Source organism: Podarcis pityusensis (assembly GCF_964106645.2).
Source record: "Podarcis pityusensis genome assembly, chromosome: 2".
Classification (NCBI taxonomy): Eukaryota; Metazoa; Chordata; class Lepidosauria; order Squamata; family Lacertidae; genus Podarcis; species Podarcis pityusensis.
Genome location: NC_138029.1, coordinates 79,505,840 through 79,526,323, shown reverse-complemented (window position 1 = coordinate 79,526,323; position 20,484 = coordinate 79,505,840). Strand labels below are relative to the sequence as shown.

Sequence of the window (20,484 nt, the reverse complement as noted above, 5' to 3'; positions counted from 1 at the left end):
GAAGTCCAAATTCCTGACTATGGGTGAATGGACAGACCATGGGTTAAAATAGTAACCTATAGGCAGAAGAGGAAGTGGAGAAGCTGTGGAAGTATGGGATCAAGCTGAAGGCAGGGAAGGGCACAGAGGAGGTGATGAGATCTGGAAAAATGTGGTGGGGGTCCAAACAGAAACTGGTAGCAGGATAAGAGTTGGGATGGTAATAACAAGGACAGGAAACAATAAAAGGCCACCCCTGCAAGGAACTTGCAGAAACAGTTCTCCTATTTACTAATCTTAGTTATACAAGGAAGGACAAACTTGTGGCCCTTTCTATCTGTGCTGGATACCAGATATTGATATATAACTTCATGAGGTAGTGAGGCTGCTTTATCTGAAGTTGAATCTTCGGTTTGGCATTGACTTCAACTTCAGCAAGCTCTGGTGTGAGACCACGCCTTCTCCCTGCCCAACCCCATATACTTTGCTGTGTTATGTAATTACAAGCCTACCACCAAGATGTCGTCATTCTGAGAACCAATTTACCATAGATTATATATACGTTTTCAGTTTAGTCTGCTTTAATTAGGTGAACATAAATCACGACCATTTGTGTTTAAAAATAAGCTCTCAACCATGTGCAATTAGAATTAGAATGCATATTCTGGGTAAAGGTTAATATGCATCTGTTCCACATTACACAAACATACTAAAGGTCACAAGAAGTATTAATGTATTGTTGTGGGGGTATTGCCTAATTTCTGTGTGCTGCAGAACAGCATACCATGTTGATGGAATATTGTGTTACTACCTCTCATCACTAACTAACCAAATCAGTTTTCACCTGTGTGGGTTTGGCTCTTCTCTGGCCTGGTTTGCATGTAATTCTAAGCTATGGTTTGTTTAACAAACCACGGATTGTCCCATAGAAATAATTTAAAACAAGCCATGGCTTATTTATCCAGAGCTTGGTCTGTTTTGCTCCTAGCTTCATGCTTCTTGCTTTGGCAAGCATTTGACGTAGGATGGCCAAACAAGCCATGGTTCGGAAAGGTGTTTGGTTCTCACAAAACACCAAGCCATTGTTAAAACAAACCACGGTTCATAAGCAAATAACAAACCATAGCTTGAGAGCATGGTTTCTTCACAGTATGCTAACCATAGTTAAACTGCTGGGATTTGGACAGTCAAATAAACTATGGTTTAAACTATGTAGTTTAAAAAGCCATAGTTTAGCATAATTTGCAGACTAATTCTCTGATAAGCAGCGATTTCAGGGAAAACTTTTTTGGCAAAAGCATTGGAAAGTGATGGCCTTATAACAGTTGGGTAGAAATATACAAGTAGATAATGTATTGCCAGGATGTAACATTGGAACACACAAACATTGTGAGATCCACAGCAACATAAGGTTGTCACATAATATCCTCAAATCCCAACCAGTTTTGAGCAAAATCTGCAACCACACAGTCTCTTTTAGGACTGCTTCATGAAAGATCTCCAAAAAGGTAGTTGTGTGTTAGCCTGTTGCAGGCAGCAAAAGAAACAACAAAACATTGTATATTAGTCTAAGATGCTACAAAACTCTTCTTTGTAGTCACACAAAGCATTTTTTATACAGAGTGTACCAATGTAAGAAAAACTACAGTACACCATTTTGTTGAGATGAGCATGGAGTGAATGTGACAATCACATCAGGTAAGGTAAACAAACACTGGACATGGGTTTTAAAAACACATGATATTGTTGGCTTAAGAAGAGAAATAAAAGTAAAAGCTTAGTGATATTAATCAAATATCAAAGAAAAACGTTCTAGCTTATGGTAACCCATCTTGTGTCATATGCTTTTAAGAACAAAGGGAAACAGAACATGGTAGCAGTTAATAGGATTATAAATGGCCCAGCCTTCCTGGAAGAATTCAGTTACACAAACATTGCATGAGACAAAGTGGTGATTTTTTTTTTCCAGCAAGGGAATTTTTTGGGGGGGGGGGATTATAATGCTTTTTTCGCAATCTCTGGTACCATTCCAGTCCCACAGGAGCCATGACATATACAGTATGGATAATGCAAAACTAATCCTTTGGGTGTTTTTTTTTTTAATGTTGCTGGAGAACAAAATTAGTTCTAGATAGATATGCCCAGGGCAAAAGAAAAGACCTAGTAACTGAACTAGACTGTGGAGCAGGCAAACTTTATATTTAAACAGAAGAGTCAATACTGAGGACTGAAGGTCTGAGAGAGCTGCAAGCGAAGCAGGAAGATGGCTGTGGGCCAGATGGAGAGATGAGCTGATGTGGCAGGCTGGAGCTGCATGGAACAGTCTGGCTCAGCTCCATGAGAACTGTTGCACAATTTGGGAGGCCTTCATCAGGCAACGACTGAAATAACAGTTTTGATAGTGATAAAAACTTGCATGGAATTCACATGATCCTCAGTCGGCATTGTTTGCCACAGTTGCTTCAGATTTGTCAAAATGTAAACCGTGCTGCCTGATATCAGAGCAGTTAATTGTAATGCCTCTAGAGAGGTGTGGGCAAAATGCTACAAAGGCAGCTGGATTCAAGAACCAAAGGTTTGCCGGTACATTAGAATTCTTTGTTTCGTTTAATATAATAGGCATTAAAGGTACTGCACATATCATGTGCTAGTGCAAACATGACATATTTTAACTGATGTGTGACTTGAACCTAAAGATGTTTACTCAGAAATAAGTAGACTCAATGGAACTATTTGCTATGGGAGTTTGCATAGGACAGCAGCCCTAGCCTGCAATCCTGAACCCACTTCCTTGGGAACAAGCCCCATGGAACATAATGGGACCTACTTTCATGCAAACACAGATACGATTGGGCTGTAAATGTATAGTTCATTAAGCTTGGTGGTTATGAGATAAGTAAATATTTAACAGTGCAGTTATAATTCTTTTTTGAGAGAATAGCACTCTCTCTCTATATATATATACAGTAATGTTGTTTACAATGTAGCTTGCAATTCTTGCTATAGCTATCCTCAAAATAATCCTATGATATAGATTATTAACGTTTATCAATCTATCCATTCCCCCCCCCCCCCGGTTTTTTCAAAGAGCTCAGGTTTATTTCCCAGTTCTAAATAAGGAGTTACAGCTGCTGGGAAACCATCCTTTGTTAAATTGATTGATTGCTAATTGTTCGGGATGATTGGCCATTTCCTCAGTGGGAGCTAAGAGCTAGTTGTTTTGCTAGAGTGAACAACTTACTTGTACAGGTGAATTTTGAGACTACTGTTCCAGAGGGGCAGTTTTGTGTGTGTGAAATGGAAGTAGTTTTGAATTTGGGAAGAGAGTGAGCCAAGGTAGGCTTCTATTCTGCTCAGTTGGCATCCAAAGTCACAGAATCTATTCTAGGAGGGTAGGTTACAGTGTTTTGTCCATTCCCAAGCCATATCCAGGGCCTAGAAAATAAAAGGCTTTCCTGCATCTCCTTGCAAGCATGTGTTGTCAGAGAACAAAAGAAGGAAGAGCAAGAATTTATTTACTCCATAGCAATAAGAGTTTCCACACCATCTGCAAATTAGTATATTGGGAAGCTTAAGAGTCCTGTCCTTTACTAGGGATAAATAGTATTGGAGAAAGCATAGCTATATTTACTTATGGCACAGGCTCCCAGCCACATTTTATGCTGTCCCCAACATATTTCATTGCCTTCTATCAACTTCTGAAGTTACATAAGGTACAGTGAGAGCCAAGACGTAACCATCCATCAACAATCCTAGATGACATCATTGTAAATCCAGAAACTGTATTGCCTACACTTAACCTAAGAATGAGATGGGATGGCTTGTGACCCTCCAATTGTTACCGGACTACAGCTTCCATCATCACTCATCATTGACTAGGCTGGCTGGGACTGATGGGAACTAGATTCCAACAACATCCAGAGGACCACAAGTTATTCATTCCTGTCTTAGTGAAAATGGAAGATTGTGCAATATCTCATCCCCTGTGCTTGAATATTAAACATTAATGAAACATTAATGAAAGTAGGAATGATTCAATATTATTATCAAATGTGTATATATTTTAGTGAGGATAGTTTACAATTTACAGTTATCAAGCATATCTTTGGAATCTTGTTTTTATTTCTTACCAACTGGCTAGTATATTCCTGATCTACTCATTATACTCTTTCTACTCTAAAATTGTTCAACGTTTGATTTTTGGCTATCTCCTAATTAATATCAATCAATTTTCATTGTATATAGCCAAAGCCCTTTACAATGGAAGACAGAGAATAAAATAACTGGAGATATTATTATATCATCTAAAATCATACACATAACCTGTGGCAGTTTACAACATAAAAATAAATTTACAACAATATTTTAAAAGACTAGAACTTAAACCAGCAATTGATAAAATTTCAAAGAATTCCAGCGTAGTAATCCCTAAAATTAATTAAAGAACACAATTTAAGGCTACTAAAAATAACTAATAATAATTCAAGGCCAGCCCACATACTAGATAAAGCATATTTGAAACAAATGGGCTTTCAAAGCCTGTTTAAAAGCCAGGACCACCACTGAAAAGGCCATGTCTCTTGATGGTCCAATAAATGAGGCCTCTGATAACAAACTTGCACCTGGCCTGGTTCATATGGAAGTAAGTAATCCTTCAAATAACCTGGCTCCAACTGCAGTCATGTTGAGTGGCCAATTAAAGATGCAAAATGTGCCCTACATGCAAAACTGTAGTTCTACAAGATTTTGGACATGCTTGAGCTCTCTCGTTTTTTTTCAAGATGTCAGTTTACCTGGGTTAACTACCGTATTTTTCGCTCTATAAGACGCACCAGTAGTTGTTAGATAAGATATACAACACAAGGAAGATCTGGAAAAGGCCTTGCCCCAGCTATGAAGGGGGGAAATTGCATAGCTGCGGTCCAAGCATCTGCTTCTAAACAAGTTCAAATGTATTTACCTATTTAGAAAATGTCTTAATCACTCTATATTCAGAAGAATCTCAGGGTTTCTAAGTGTGCTAAGTGGCTACAATGGAAAGGGACCACATTGTGTGGTAGTGGTACTTTTGACCATGATTCATTCTCCCAGGGAGGTTCATCTGGAGCCTACTTGGATATCATTTTGGCACCAGGTGAAGACACTTACATTTCCTCAGGCTTTTTCATTCTCTGCACATTTTCCCCCCTGCCCTTGAAATAAGTTCCCCACCACTGCTCTGCAGGAATACCTATCTAGTTTTGTTCTTGTATTGATTCAGAGGGTGACAATTTTCTTATTCTGCCAGGGGTCTAGCAATTAGAAAAGTATCTGATGATTGAGTGTGCATAAATCATTGCTGTCGGTTGCTAGGACACAGATATTTTATTGTTGTGTGTATTTGATGTGTTATTTTATTCTGTTGCAATGGTAGTCAACTGAGTTTTACTCAGAGTAGATCCACTGAAATTAGTGGACCTATTTTAGTAATGCTCATTAATTTCAGTGGGTCTACTCTAAGTAAAGCCTAGTTGATTACTACCCTTGGTCTTGCTTTAATTATGTATTATTGTGGACTGCCATGGCTGCAGTAAAAAGTTGTACCTGCTAAAAGATTGATTTGAATGTTGTTGTTGTTTTAAAAAAATACTTTTTAAAAAGCATGCTATTCAGATTTTTTCTCATAAACCTGCATTTAGAAGGTAAAAAATCTCCATAACATTTTATCACACTTTTAAACATTCTATGTGCTTATTCAAATTAATCTGATGTGGATTATTTACCTCCAATTAGGACGGATATGTTAAAGAAAAGGGCTTAATGCACATTTAACAATGGAATGTGGTGTTCTAAACTGACATCCTTGATTGTGCACATGGAGCCAGACAATAGGCAGACTACAAGTATATGATACTGTGTTTATGTGCAGCCTGGCAAGTACAAGATGGTTGAAGCCTAAAGCCATTATAGAGTAATGAACCTGTGTTAAGCTATTTTTGTATGCTTTGCAGTTGCAGGGATAGTCCAGGAGGAAGAGTGGAATAGTGTATCATTTGTCTCTGGAAAGTTCAGGTTGAGACCCTATTTCTCCCATAGTTTGTTGTATGACACTGAATAAGTCACTTTAGCCCATCACTGCCTTCAAACCAGCTCCTTACAAATGTTCTGAACATAGGGAGAGACATGAAATTCTGGTGGTAGGCTCTGTGCCCAACCTACATGCATTTGTTTCAATACAACCAGCAACCCTGCAGGGATGTCTAAACTGTAGTTCTCCTGATGCTGAAACTCCCACAGCATGACCAATGCTTAGGGATGATGGGAGCTGGCAGTCTAGCCAACATGTTCATGACATCTGAAAATGCTCTCCTGTATTTCTGCAAGGACATAGGACGTACATTAACTGTCTTTTTGGCAATCACTCGTAGCAGAGTAAGATTGTCTTCCATAAACACGGTTTTAACAATGAGTCCGTAAGTGACTGTGGAGGCCAATTCTGGATTACAGTAACTGTACAAATAAGGGGATAACCAGGATCGTGGCCAGTGGTCCTACACCCAAACCTCCTTCACTAAGAGATGTGAGTAGAGCTCGTATTAGCCATAGTCTCTTCTACATGACTGGAAACACTTTGTAACCAGAGCTCCTTCTGGCCGATCACACTTATCCTCTTTAGTCAAGGTGAGAATCAGCAGAATCTTGCTACTGAATTGGGTTCGCAGGAGGACAAACGCAGCATGGGCCACTTTGCTGATTAAAAACCTTAAGAAGTAGTTCTGTATCTATACCCACTCCAGCTCTTTGCCAGTTTTAGTTACGCTGCTCCCTTACATCTTCCAGTTTTAAGCAGATATAATACTAAGGGGGAGACATAATGCAGAGGTAGCGAGCGGCACGTTCCCTGAATTCAACTAGGAAAGAGGAGCGATAGCAAGCGCTGCTCTCTTATGCTCCATGGGATGCTCTGAAGGAGCAAACAAGGGACATCTGGAGAGCTTAATCCCAGTCTAGACAAGACCGGGGAGATGCCACGGAGCCAACTCCGGGGGCTGGGGAGAGCACCGTGTACTCGCCGTGCTTATCCCAGCCTGGGAAGCCCCCTACCCCCCGCCTCACAAGGGCATTTGCGACGCCTCCTCCCCCACCCGGGCAAGCAGGCGTTTCAAATGGCGGCGGCGAGACAGGCGGACGATCCCAGGGAGGAGGAAAAGGGGCCGGGCCGGGAGAGAGGGCTGCTCCAGCCATCGAGGACTCGGCGCTCCAGGCGCGAGGACTCGAGCTTCGAGAGCTTGGATGGCTTTGGAATAAATGTCTCGGTGCTAGTAAGGCGGCCATTTTAGATGGGGAGCGGAGCGGGCGGCTGGGAGTGAGGGAAGAGCCGTCGGAGCTGGAGGAGGTGGCGGCACAAGCAGCGGCGGCGGCGGCACCCGAGAGAGACGGACAGGTACCGGGCTGGTTTCGCGGCTGGGAGGGCGGGAGTGTCGCAGCCGGAGCCCCGGGAAAGGGTTGAAGTTGTCCAAAGAGATGGGGAAGGCGCCGTCGTGTCGTGTCGAGGCGTGTGTGTGTGAGTGTGTAGCGGGGGGTTAGGAAAGCCCGGAGACACTGGGAAGGGGGCGGCCGCCAAGGAGCTGCTTCAGCAGCCTCCGTTGTGCTCGGCGTCTGTGCGGACGGAGCCGCCCAGGTTGGACGGCTGCGTCCTCCCGCGAGTCCCGCCTGCCCCGAGGCTGAGACGGGGATGCTGTGCGCTCGGCTTCTTCTCTCCATTCCTCGCTGCTCGCAGTGGCGTCGCTTTTCTCCGGCAATTTAGACGGGGCGCTCAGTTTGCAGCTGCTAAAACTGCCTCCGTAGTCAGCTTTTGACGCTACCAGACTGTCGGGCCCTACCCACTTTGAGTTTGTTTGTTTCTTGCTTGCTTTCTCCTTCCTCATTTGTATTTTTTTTTTTTTTAATTTGGTTCGGGTGAGGAAAGCGTGCTGTCCTGCCCCTTCAGGGAACGGGTGTGGGGAATGAGGCAAGCAGCGCAGGCTTCTCTCTTGCTGGCGTCCAATAATGTGATGCAGCAGCGGCTCCTTCGCGACGTTGACACGGGTAGGAATGGATGCAGCTGCCGTCGCTGCGCAAGTCAGCGCTTTTCTTTTGCCGGGTTGATGCTTTCAGGCTGGGTCTTCGGGCTCCTGTTGTGACTAAAACGTCTGCCGATTCAAAAGTAGCCAGCGCTTGGTCTTTTTCTGCCATGAGTTGAAGTTATGCAGTGGGTTAGTTATCCGGAGCCGGTGTGGTTTAAAATGCGTTTGGCTGCCTCCGTCGTAGCTGCAGCATCCTCTGGAGTCTGGACGGAGCCTTTTGCGTCCTGGATAGTCTCTGAATTGCATTGGAAATAATTTGAAACGAGTGATTAGAAACTTTCAGAAATGAGGTCATCGCTGGGGAGTGAGGAGTGGTTGCTGAATGGGGATTCCCATATTTCCCCCGTGTGTGATCCAGATATGTTCTTGGTTGCTTTAAGAAAGGTGGAAAAGAGGAGGCAGTTTAGCAGCTGTATCACAGCTTAATTGCTTAAGTCTGTGCAGGTAAGTGAAGGTGAAGACATAAAAAACACCTGGGGAGAACTTCTTTCATCAGTCTTCTGGCTATCTTTGTAGAGGTAGGAGACAAGGAGTCTTTACGCAAGCATACTTAGATTTTCTTTGTTATGAACTGGCATTGATTTGTGTATCTCACATAGTTAAATAATGCAAATCAGGTCAGTGATAAGCAGACTTGTCTTGAGTTCCTTTTGTTGGCGGTGGTTGTTTTGGCTTGGAGTGGGAAAGTACATGATTTCTATTTCTGTAGTCTATTACAGACTATTTCTAATGAGTATTAGCTGAGTCATCAATGTTTACTTGAAAGTCCCACTCATTTAAGTGGCTTTACTTTCCAAGTAAGTATCCATAGGATGGTAACCTAAAAGTCAGAATGACTTTTAAATACTTGAATAGCGTAGACTTGGGAAAATTCCAGTTTTAAAACACACAAAGGGTGCAATCCTAGGTAAGCAAATATTTTGTAATGTGCTGCATCTATTTTGAGAGAGAACATAGCTTTTCAGAAGATGCCTTATCTAATGTTTTGCGTATTTGTTTGTTTATTTTGTACATAGCCAAAATAGAATTCTAGGCAGTTTACAAGCATATAAAGTGCCAAGTCTAATATCTGGAATTGCTGGTCAGAGTATCTTGGATAGAAGGGCTTTAAAAAAATCTCTTCTAGAAACCTTGGTAGATGTGATGCCAAAGTAGATAGTCCTAGGCTAGGCCATTGGTTTGCCTGCCTGAAGCTGATACATGCTGTAGTGTCCTTAACTGTGCAGCACAGTCCAATGTTGCATGAATTAGTCTCCACTTACCTGGGGGTAAGCTTCATTGAATTCAGTAGGACTGCTAAGTAGACAAAGTTAGGATTAATTACACTGTTAATCATGTATTCTTCTGTTTTGAAACTGAGTGTGGAATCTGTGATCCTCCAGAGGTTGTTTGACTCAGCTCCTATCAACCTAGCCAGCATGGCCAATGGTCAGGGATGGTTGGAGTTGTAATCCAGCAGCATCTGGAGGGCCATGGGTTAGTCATCCTGGTCCAAAATTAAGATTTAACTTTTAGTTAAGATTTGAATTTCAAGTGGTGTAGGTTATGCTTCTTGAATAATTTATTTTTTGTACATTGCTATTTTGTTTGGAAAGCTGCTGCTGTACAGATGTAAAATGTTTAAATAACTGGCATATGATGTTGCTAGATGCTTTGTATACCATGCCGAAATTATTTTACTGGAACAATGCAATAAAACCACTTTACATTATTCCAAAACCTCCTTAAGCATGAGAAGTTATATGATGAATAGCCTTTCAGAATTGAGAATTGGTTAATAACCTCTTTTGACAGTAGCTGATATATTCATTGCAGAATATTGTTGCTTTCAACCTAACACTGGAAGTTTATTGCAAAAATTATCTTTGAAGTTTTTGATTATAATGCAAATATATTTCACTGCTCCTTTGAGAAGTGCAATAACAAATGGATCCCTAAATTTGTTTGCAGCTATAAGTAACACTGTGTTCTGCTGCTGTACCTTTGGAGCGGCGGTTTTTGGGTTTTTTTAGGCAAAGCCTTGACTGTTCCTTAGATGGAGCAGGAAATATAAATTTGATCAAAATCAAATAAAATATGACTGGTTTTAACTTGCGAAGGTTGTGGATAGTTGGCATTTCAGTTACTGTATATTCCATTTTAGGTTACTCTATAGAGTCAGTTTGTTAGATGATACTGTTGTGTGTGTGTGTGCAGCATTTCAGTGCTGCATGAATTATTTTAAGTGTATGGCAGTACTGTTGTTTAGTGCCCAACTTGGTGTTCCAGTGCAGTTGTGGTATAACCAAAATTGCTTGAGATCTGGCAAATCCTAATAAAACTATATCAATAAGCAATGTGTTCTATTCATTGCACATAGTATCACTTTAGAACATTTGGGACATCTTGTATATTTTTAGATTGTGAACTGAGTGAGGTTGGTTCACTGAGTTACTAGATGGGTGTGGTACTAACAGTAATTAAATCTGGTTTAGGGTTTTAGACCCAAGGGCTTCAATGTGGCATTTTACTTTGTAATTTTTCAAAGGGAAGAGAGTGAGCTAAAATCTTGAAATTATTCTTGACTTTGCTTAGCTGAATAGTAGACATTTATGCTAAGAATGTGGTGAAGGGAGAACTAAACGGAAGAAGGGAGAGGGAGAATTGCATCTTTTTGCTTATTAATGTTAGTTGGCTTGGAAAGGGCAAGGAGATTGTTCTCTTTACATGCTCGAACTAATTTCTTAACGAGGTATAGATATGGTATCAAAGCCTTTATCTTAAGGTGTACTTTCTACTGTTGGCTTAACCACAGCATACTGTAAATCATAGGGCTTTTTGCTAAAATAGAGAAGCAGTTTTTTCATGGCTATAAGATGTATCTATCCTAGGTAATTGTGGATACAAGTAAGTGGACACACATTTGTACCAGCAATCCTAAATACTGCATTTGATTTTTCGGCTGCTGCAATAGCTTTGGTTTTCACCACTATGAAAACATGGCTGTGGCATATTTATGGAGCAGTTCAAGTAGATAAATAGGTACCGCTCCGGCGGGAAGGTAAACGACGTTTCTGTGCGCTGCTCTGGTTTGCCAGAAGCGGCTTAGTCATGCTGGCCACATGACCCGGAAGCTCCCTCTGCCAATAAAGCGAGATGAGCGCCGCAACCCCAGAGTCGGCTATGACTGGACCTAATGGTCAGGGGTCCCTTTACCTTTTTACTGAGGAATATATATCCCCTCCCTCAAATATACTTAGTAGCTCATGAGAAATCTGTTACATACAGTACTGTATTCTGTGTGATTTGGTACTATTTTGATTTCTAGTGGTTATACAATGAGTATTTGGGATGGTTCAAAGTTTCCCCAAAGTCATATTCTTAGGAAACACTGTTGGGAAACTTGCTGTAGGTGAGGAAGAGGATGCTCAACTCATGAACTGGAGAAACTTTGCTCTTTACTTTACTTCTGTCTTCCATACTGATGTCTTGCAGTAGAATAAGTTATAGTTTCCTCTCCCCACTCCACCAAACTGTATATGGACTACAGCCAACCACAAATGAACAACCACACCCTAGGCCAACCCCAACCTCTCTCATCACCAAAGGAACACAAGTGAACAGCAAAGAACGTGCACAAGCAACGCTGACACCAAACCCTACATATAGTAAGTAAAATAGAAACCCCACCCCACCCCCACCCATCTTCCCCACCCCTCCACCTCATTCCCCCTTTTCTTCCCAATGTCTCAACAAATGAAACTGATTTGTAAAAATGTTACATGGGAAAAAAATATATGAGAGAGAACATTGCGCACACACACTTGTAAATCAAGAAAATATTTAATAATAATAAAGACCAAACTAGATATGGGTCCCACTAGTTGTGGTGACTGACAGCTCCCTTGTTACTGAAATCCTAGGAGAAACGCAAAGTTTATTGTGCATCTGTAGTTTCATTTTATTCAGAGGATCACAAGTGGTGTTACACTGATCAATATTTGGAAGGACTTGTGGCACTGTAGAAGTGAATTTTAGCTATGGTATGCTTGACTCAGACAAGAGATATGGATGACCAGGGTCTTATATTTTTACATGTATGTTTATTTCCTGAGATCATATAAACAAATGGGTCCTGAAATAGGATTTTATCTTGGAAAATATAAAGAGCAGAGTTGAATGATGATGCAGAGTTGAGTCTTCCTTCTCAACCTTCACAAATTTACAGTGTTAGCTGCAGTTCATATATATATGTAGCCAAAGGGTTATAAAAAGAAAGCCAGCTGATGTTGCAGTCTAAGCAGTGGCCATATAGTGGAAAGATTCTCCTTTGGCATCTTCAGTAGTGCTATTTTTACCTATTCTAATAAATCTGTCCTTGTGATTTTGAGCTAAAGGACAGTAACTGAAACTAAGAATCATAGAATCATAGAGTTGGAAGAGACCACAAGGGCCATCGAGTCCAACCCCCTGCCAAGCAGGAAACACCATCAGAGCACTCCTATAGAATCATAGAATCATAGAGTTGGAAGAGAAAATCAACAGAAAATCAACTAAGTTTTATTTGCATTGCAACAACAACAACAACAAAAACTGAGGAGGAAAAGAATATGGCAAGCAAATACTTTTTCATATCTCTAAACATGGCATAGGGCAATGTAAAGTGATAAATGATTCTTTTATTTTGTTGTGTTGCTGACATAATTTATGTGTTTCCTTTTTATCTGTTAATCCTGTTGATTTTTGAGTAACTTTCCTGAAGTCTGTTTTGTTTTAACAGCATTGTACTGAAACACTAAAAGAATCATTGTCCAAGCTATAATACTTGTATACTCTGGATTATTATTAATATACAAGATACTTTGCATTCATTATCTCAGAAATTTTACAAAAGAGAAGGTGGGCTGCCAAGGCTACCCTAGGGCTATCATAACTGAGGTGAGCTTTAGGTGGAGCGGGTGGCCTTCCTGGCTTACACTCCCAGCTAGTTTACAATCTCAGTATAATATGGCAGTGAATGAATTTAGGCAGACATGCAGGGAGGTGTACATTGGCTGCTCTGTTGGATGAAAATATTGAATTAATTATAGACTTTTGAAGTATGACTTGATTTTGGAATGTGTTTGCATGTGCATTTATTTCTGGATTGACTTGTCTTGAATCGTGTCTCTTGCCGCTTTAATACTAGCTAGCTTCTTTTTGTGCCAGCTAGTTCCTTGTATATGTCATTAGTTTAATTCCTTTTCTTTTTCTTAGCTGTGCAGTGTGGTTATCTAATATCCCCATGCAATTCGTTTCCTTGTAGATGCAATCAACTATGGGACCTACATTGGTGCCTTCCAAGAGTGTCTTGCAATGTATATTTGCTAATTAGAAGTTGACCTTCTAGCAGTATCCTAGAATGTGTGCAGTGCACATTAGTGTTCATACATGTGTGTGGTCCCAGTCATTCTGCTTGTTAATATGGATTACAACTCACAAGTTGGGTGATTATATTTATGGATGGCAGCAATTCACATGATTTGCGGCTGTTAGAAAAAATGCTGCATTCATCATACAGATTTTAGCAGTTTGATTTCCTGTTTTACTTGTTACTTTTATCCCTAGGACTTGTGTCAAAGATGAAATGTGTTGTTGGAGAAATGTGTTGTGTGAATTAGCACAAACTTTGTGGAATAAGGAGGAACACTTATTTGCTGGCACTGCTTGGGATATTACAAACTGGTTCATTTATTATGGAAAACTGTTCAGTTTAGCTTTTGGTAGGTACTGAAAGATTATTTTGATTTCATACTAGCTTTAGGCATGATCACTTTATCCAGTGGGTTTTACTAGAGTGTGGTATCTTTTGATGTTTAAAGAGAACAGCTGCATGGATCTTCTGTGCGGGGTGCCCTGTGATCACGTGCTCATATAGTATGTATGCTGTACATACTGTAGCTCCTAACATTTCATTGTCCAGAGTGCTGCTGCAGGAATGAGTAGTTTAGTTCAGTCAAGTGCTACAGAATGTCTTCTAAAACACCTAATTGATTTCTGGATTTGACTTGACTCAGGTGCGTTTGGGATCTATAGCAGATCCCATATCTTATCTGATTTATGGTTTACACTAAATAGAAGGAATGACTTTAAAAACAGAATGAACATACCAGCATTATCTTTAGATCTTTCCTGTATTTTATTTTAATCTGTGTTGAACCATTTATTTGTTTGAATTAGACACACCTGTTTTGTAGCCTTTCTAGAAGCTCTAATGGTCCAAAGCTAGCTTCAAAGACAAACGAGCACATTTGCTCACTATGCTGTCTCCCATATGTTCATATAGGCTTTTGCCATATGACTGGGGTAGCCAGAAAACTACAAAGTATAAGCATATGCTGAAAGTTTTTGCTCATTAAGACCTGCTCTAACTGAGGATTGTGGGAAATATGATGTTCCAACAGCTAAGTAAAAGCTTTTAAGTGTTGATGGCTGGCTTATGTCACAGGTTCCTCAATGGATTTTCCCACTTATGAGGCTTCACTGAATTTATTAAAGAAGCTTTTGTTGCAGTAATAAATGACCACCAGACATTGTGCCTCTTCTAAGTAGCAAGAAGACTAGTTGCACGGCTGGACAGGGACTAGGGACTTTATATTTGAGGTTGTACTGCATGTAGCTCTGCCTGTCCTATTGACCTTGTTTTGATGTTCTTATTTCCTAGTACCAACAATCACATTCTTCAGCAAGCTCCACCCATGGTATGTAGCAACATGGGATAGTACAGTAGATAGAGCTAGGCTTGTGATGTGTTACGGTACTTTTAGTCCTGTGTGTGAGACCTCAGTCCTGGGGGCACAAATTTGGCTCTCTGTTCCTCTATCTGGTCCTAGGGACTCTACTCCCCCTGGCAACAACCTCTTTCCCCAGGTCACACCCTTCTTGAACAGGCTGGAATGTGCTATTGAACTGTGATGGTGCCTCTTCCTTGCCTGGATGGAGAAGGGGAGGGGGTGGTGTGTTCAAACCTTTGATTTTTGTGTAACCAACTGTAAAAATCACAAGGTGCATCCGTTGCCCCACCCACTTTTGCCTCTGGTTCCATCCATTTTTACCTCTGGCCACCCACTACTGGCATGCACGTCCTGGAAGGTTGCTCTCAAGGGAATGTAGCCCTCATTCTGGGAAAAAAGCCCATACCCGCTTTCCTAAATTCCCTAGTGGTGTCAAATTAACAAAAGGCAGTTGTTTATTAATAATTTGCTGGTTTTCTAAAACTACTTTTATGGTATTTGTGTATAGTACACATACTAAATAAGCTTCCAATCTGACCTGTTTGCTCTGGAGTTTGCATGTTCAGAGAGAAGGTTGAATCCTGGGAAGTCTCAGCAAAAACAGTCCTCATTGGCTAGGTGTGTACCAGTGTGCTGAGAAATGGAAATGCATTATACAGGGTGGACCAAAAGTAGGTATACTTTTAACAATCAATCAATCAATCAATCAATCAGTAAATAACTAAATGAAAAAAGGATTATTTTTCTTTACTGATACAGTAATAACTCCGCGAATGTCCGCCTTGTCTAGCGTCCATTCCGGCGAATGTACGTGGCAAACCTGGAAGTACTGGAACGGGTTACTTCTGGGTTTGCCGCTCGTGCATGTGCAGAAGTGCTAAATCGCGCTTTGCGTGGGTACAGACGCGGCGCTTTGCCCTGCATCATTTTTGGCTAGCGGCTGCGGCTCCGGAATGGACCCTGGTTGCAAAATAAGGTATGACTGTATTGTGTATGATGAGAAGTTGAACAAAGAAAGTGGATTCTAAGGCACCCTGTACATCTCTTGATACTGCTATGGGTCCCTTGAAATCTGGGCAAAAGACAGAGGTATTCTGTCTTCTGCTGCTGGGCATAATTTGAAAGGCTATTTTAGGCAAACTTTTTAGGTGTGTACCGAGTAGAAAGAATTAAGTAGCGTAACCAGATTGGGCAGAATATGATTTTATCCTTTTGTAAATTTTGCTACTTGGTATTCTGAATGGAATGTGTGTGTTATGTTAAGCATGTCAAAAATAAAAGCCAAGTTGAAATTACTCTTGCTGAAACAGAGAGGTTGATTAGTCATAATATATTGATGTTTCTTTCAGAGAGGTTGGTTAGTCATTAGGTTACCATACCTTCACATATTAATGTTAAACTTTCGCTGTCTATTGTCATATTGAGCTCAGCATTATGCAAGGAAATTATCCAAGGTCTGTCTAACATGATTATTTTAGACATGATGTAAGAATACGTATTTCCACAGTGGGTGCAGGCATTGCTCTAGTCAGGAATGGAAAGCAAAATACCAGTGGACAACAAAAGAGGTTTAAAGACACTCTTCAAGGCAAATCTTTAAAAAAGTAACATACAGTGGTACCTCGCAAGACGAATGCCTCGCAAGACAAAAAACTCGCTAGACGAAAGGGTTTTTTGTTTTTTGAGCTGCTTCGCAAGACAATTTTCCCTATGGGCTTGCTTCGCAAGACGGAAACGTCTTGCAAGTTTGTTTCCTTTTTCTTAACACCGTTAATACAGTTGTGACTTGACTTCGAGGAGCAACTCATAGAATGCGGTGTGGTAGCCTTTTTTGAGGTTTTTAAAGACTTTGGTGATTTTTGAAGCTTTTCCAAAACTTTCCCGACACCGTGCTTCGCAAGACGAAAAAATCACAAGACGACAAAACTCGCGGAACGAATTAATTTCGTCTTGCGAGGCACCACTGTAAGCACTGATAACTGGGAAACACCGGCCTGTGAGCACTCCAATTGGAGAACAGCTTTTACCAAAGGTGTCATGGACATTGAAGAAGCATGAACTCAGGAAGAAATGAGCTAAGAGGAAGGCACGTTTGGCAAACCCTCACTGTGATCAGCTCCCACCCGGAAAAATATGTCCCCACTGTGGAAGGACGCGTGGATTCAGAATTGGCCTGCACAGTCACTTATGGACTCACTGTTAAGACCGTGTTCATGGAAGACAATTTTTGCTATGAGTGATCACCAAAGCAGAAGGAGAAGAGTCAGGAATGACAGAGCAAAAGCTTTCTGGCTATGTTGGTTGTTTTAAATAGTTAAGATTTCAAGAGCATTACTTGAAAATAAATGTTAAATATTTAGTTGCTGAAAAGTGGTATACAGTGGTACCTTGGGATGTGAACGGGATCCGTTCCGGAGCCCCGTTCGCATCCTGAACAGAACGTAGGACGCATCTGCGTGGGTCGCGTTTCGCCACTTCTGCGCATGCACGTGATGTCATTTTGACCATCTGCGCATGCGTGAATGGTGAAACCCGGAAGTAACGTGCTCCGTTACTTCTGGGTCGCCGCAGAGCGCAACCTGAAAATACTTATCCTGAAGCGTATTTATCCCAAGGTATGACTATACTTACCAAATATCTTTCAGTTTTATTAATCAAGGGTAGACATAACTTAGCGTGGTGTCTCTGAATAGTCCATTTTTAACTTTTTAATATGTTTCTACTGTATGGTTTTATGTTCTGATTTTTTTATAGAATAGTGCTCTATAAATATATTTTTAAAAATATAAATATCTTACCTCTGTAGACACAAAACTTCTGAGGAAGGTACGCTCCTGCCAGAGATGTTTCTGGATAATTCAAACTGATGGGCCCTTGTATTAGCAAAACCCCTTACATATGTTAACTTCACTGGTAGATTGCTCAAAGGAATGGAAACAAAATATTGTGGTCCCAATTTTTAAGAAAGGGGGCAAACCTCTCCTAGTCAGTTACCATCCAGTGAACCTTTTGGATGTTTCCTCCAAATTATACACACACTATCTATTGGACAAGGCTGAAGATTGGGCAGATAATAATATTGGGGATGAATAAGCAGGCTTCTGGCATGGGAAGTCAATCATAGATCAGTCCTTTGTTCTAAATCATTTGAGAGAGAGAGATGCAGGTGGCCCTAGGAAATATACATGCTGCTTTTGTTGACCTGATCTCAGTCTTTGGCAGGATAAACAATTTTATGGAGAAAACTATGTAGAGTTAGGATGTACAAGACACCTGTTGATTCTAATTAAGAACTTTTACACAGGCACCAAAGTTCATATCAGAGTAGACAGAGAATGCCAGTTGTCAGAGGAAATTGGTTCAACCAGAGTGGTAAGACAAAACAGTTTATTAGCCCCCTTTTTGCTCAGCATATATGTGAATGGCATCATTGATCAACTAGCTGATAAATCAAACTTTTTAGCAGTTGTTGGCACATGGAAACTAAATGTATTGCTATTCACAGACAATGTGGTTCTGTTATCCCAGACCCTAACTGGCATGAGGATATTGTTGAAATCATTTGGGGAACTATGCAATAAGGAACAGTTATGTGTGAATTATGCCAAGACTAAAGCAATGATATTTGGCAATTGAACAGTTAAACACAAATGGCAACCAGGCAGTAATCAGCTGGAATAATCAAATAGATATAATAATCTGGGGATATGTTTTGCAAGAATAGCCTATAGAACTGGTAGATTAATAAACTAAAAGTTCAATGTAGTAGGTGTTAAAATTTGCCAGAATGAAGAGAGTGCTTGTGGTGCTTGTTTTTAAGAGTTTTTGCTGATTAGGTTATTCCTCAGTTTTACATATAAGAGAGAAATCTAGGGCATTCTGGAACCGTATTAGTTGGAGGTAGTACAGAGTAGATTGATTTATACTTTATTTGGTCTCTCACCAGGAATGCCACAGTAAGCAATTACTGGTGTCGGTGACGTAATGCCTGGGGTGTCTTAACTTTTCATTTCCATCTGTTACTGGCATAAGAAAGAGGTTATGGTGGAAGTGATCCAGATCCAGGGCAGCCAACATGGTCCTCTCCAGATGTTGTAGACTACAACTCCCACCATGCCTGATCATTGGTTATGTTGGCTGGTGCTGATGGGAGTTGTAGTCCACAACATCCAGAGGGCACCATTTTGGCTACCCCTGTGCTAAACAGTAATATTTAACTTACTTTAGTCTTTAATGAAAAGTAGATCTTTTCCAAATCAGCAAAGGCCATTCCATGTAGCATTTACAATGAAGTTGACCCACTCATCTCCTTAATGCTATTGCTAACAAGGGCTCTTTCACACCCTATAAATATCATGAGAGGGATCCAGACTTGGGACTAAGATCCAGCAGAGGGTTATGCAGGGTGAAGAGAAGGAAGGCAATTTTATCTGATTTCTCCTGCAGCCCCCCATCTCCCCACCATTCCACCTCACATGCTGTTCTGGTCCCTCATTCTTCCACTCCTGCAGAAAGGAGGAACCAGTGAAAATTACCTGTCCCCACCCCCGCCTAAGTGGAAGTGTGCTTTGAACAGAGTTCTGTTCACAGGATGCAACCCAATATGTTTCTAGCAATATTATGATTGCTACTATTACAATAACATGATATAGAAAAAAATATTTATACAGGGTTAGAGCACCTGTGGAATCTTTCATTCTGATTTGGAAAGATAAATGCCTCTGAACCCTAAATATATTGCAGCTAGCTCATTAGTAACTAATCCAAAATCTATACATGTACATAATGAAGGCTGTATAACTGAGAGGAACTTGCAGTCTAGCATGTTTAGAATTTCATTGTAAAGTTGATATGAATGGTCATAATTTTATGGCAGAAATAGTAATCTAATTAAAATATTTACATGACTACATTATTTGGAAATTAAAACATTCAGTTATACAAGTTTTTCAATGTAGTATTGGATGTTAAATGTGGTGGATATGCTGAAAGGCTTCTACAGTATAGTACCTCTGAATTATATTTAAATCTGTCTACTGAGACCAATTCTTTTCTCTATAGAAAAAACACATTAAAAAGACAGGCCTTCAATTCTGAATAGTTGGTATGTGTATACAGTGAGGATTTTAAAGGATTTCTCCAGACTTCTTCTGGACATGCTAATTTATGCATCTATTAAAATCTGCTTTGAAAGCCTACAAATAGGTGACTAAGGCATCTGTCATCACTTTGGCAGTGTGGATGTTTTGTCTTTGGCTCAGCTTGAGTGATGCTAACTTTTATCCACTTAGACTGTGAATATTTTTATATTATTACTTTTACAGTCCTACCATTCTTTCAAGGAGCTCAAGGTGCTGTACATGATTCTCCCTTCTCCATTTTGTCCTCACAGCAGCCTCATACGAGGTATGTTACGCTGAGTGATTGTAACTGGCTCAAGGTCACTCATTGATCTTCATAGATGAGTGGGGATTTGAGCCCTCGTCTCCCAGGTCCTAGTTCAACCCTAATTATTATGTACATTGGCTCTGATTGACTATTACTGACCGTTATGACGGGAATCCCATCAGCGATGAAAGCAAACAAACCAATTTCATCTATAAAAATATTTTTTCAACAAATCATGTATGAAAACAATTTAAATCTAA

The 20,484-nt window shown here is 40.5% G+C and overlaps 1 protein-coding gene across 15 annotated transcripts in view; it reads left to right on the top strand.

Annotated features, from left to right (window-relative positions):
- The window catches only part of RAF1 (Raf-1 proto-oncogene, serine/threonine kinase), a 71,576-nt gene that overhangs the window by 18,648 nt on the left and 32,444 nt on the right, over positions 1-20,484 (top strand). For 5 of the 15 annotated variants that reach the window (XM_080995172.1, XM_080995167.1, XM_080995165.1 and 2 more), the window contains exon 1: positions 7,260-7,402. The exons of 3 other annotated variants lie outside the window; for them this stretch is intronic. The gene's annotated coding sequence lies outside the window, so the exon portion shown is untranslated. Of the gene's footprint in view, positions 1-7,259; positions 7,403-11,558; positions 11,732-14,784; positions 14,804-20,484 lie in introns of those variants that run through there. 7 more of the 15 variants (XM_080995166.1, XM_080995163.1, XM_080995169.1 and 4 more) reach the window with 6 other exon arrangements.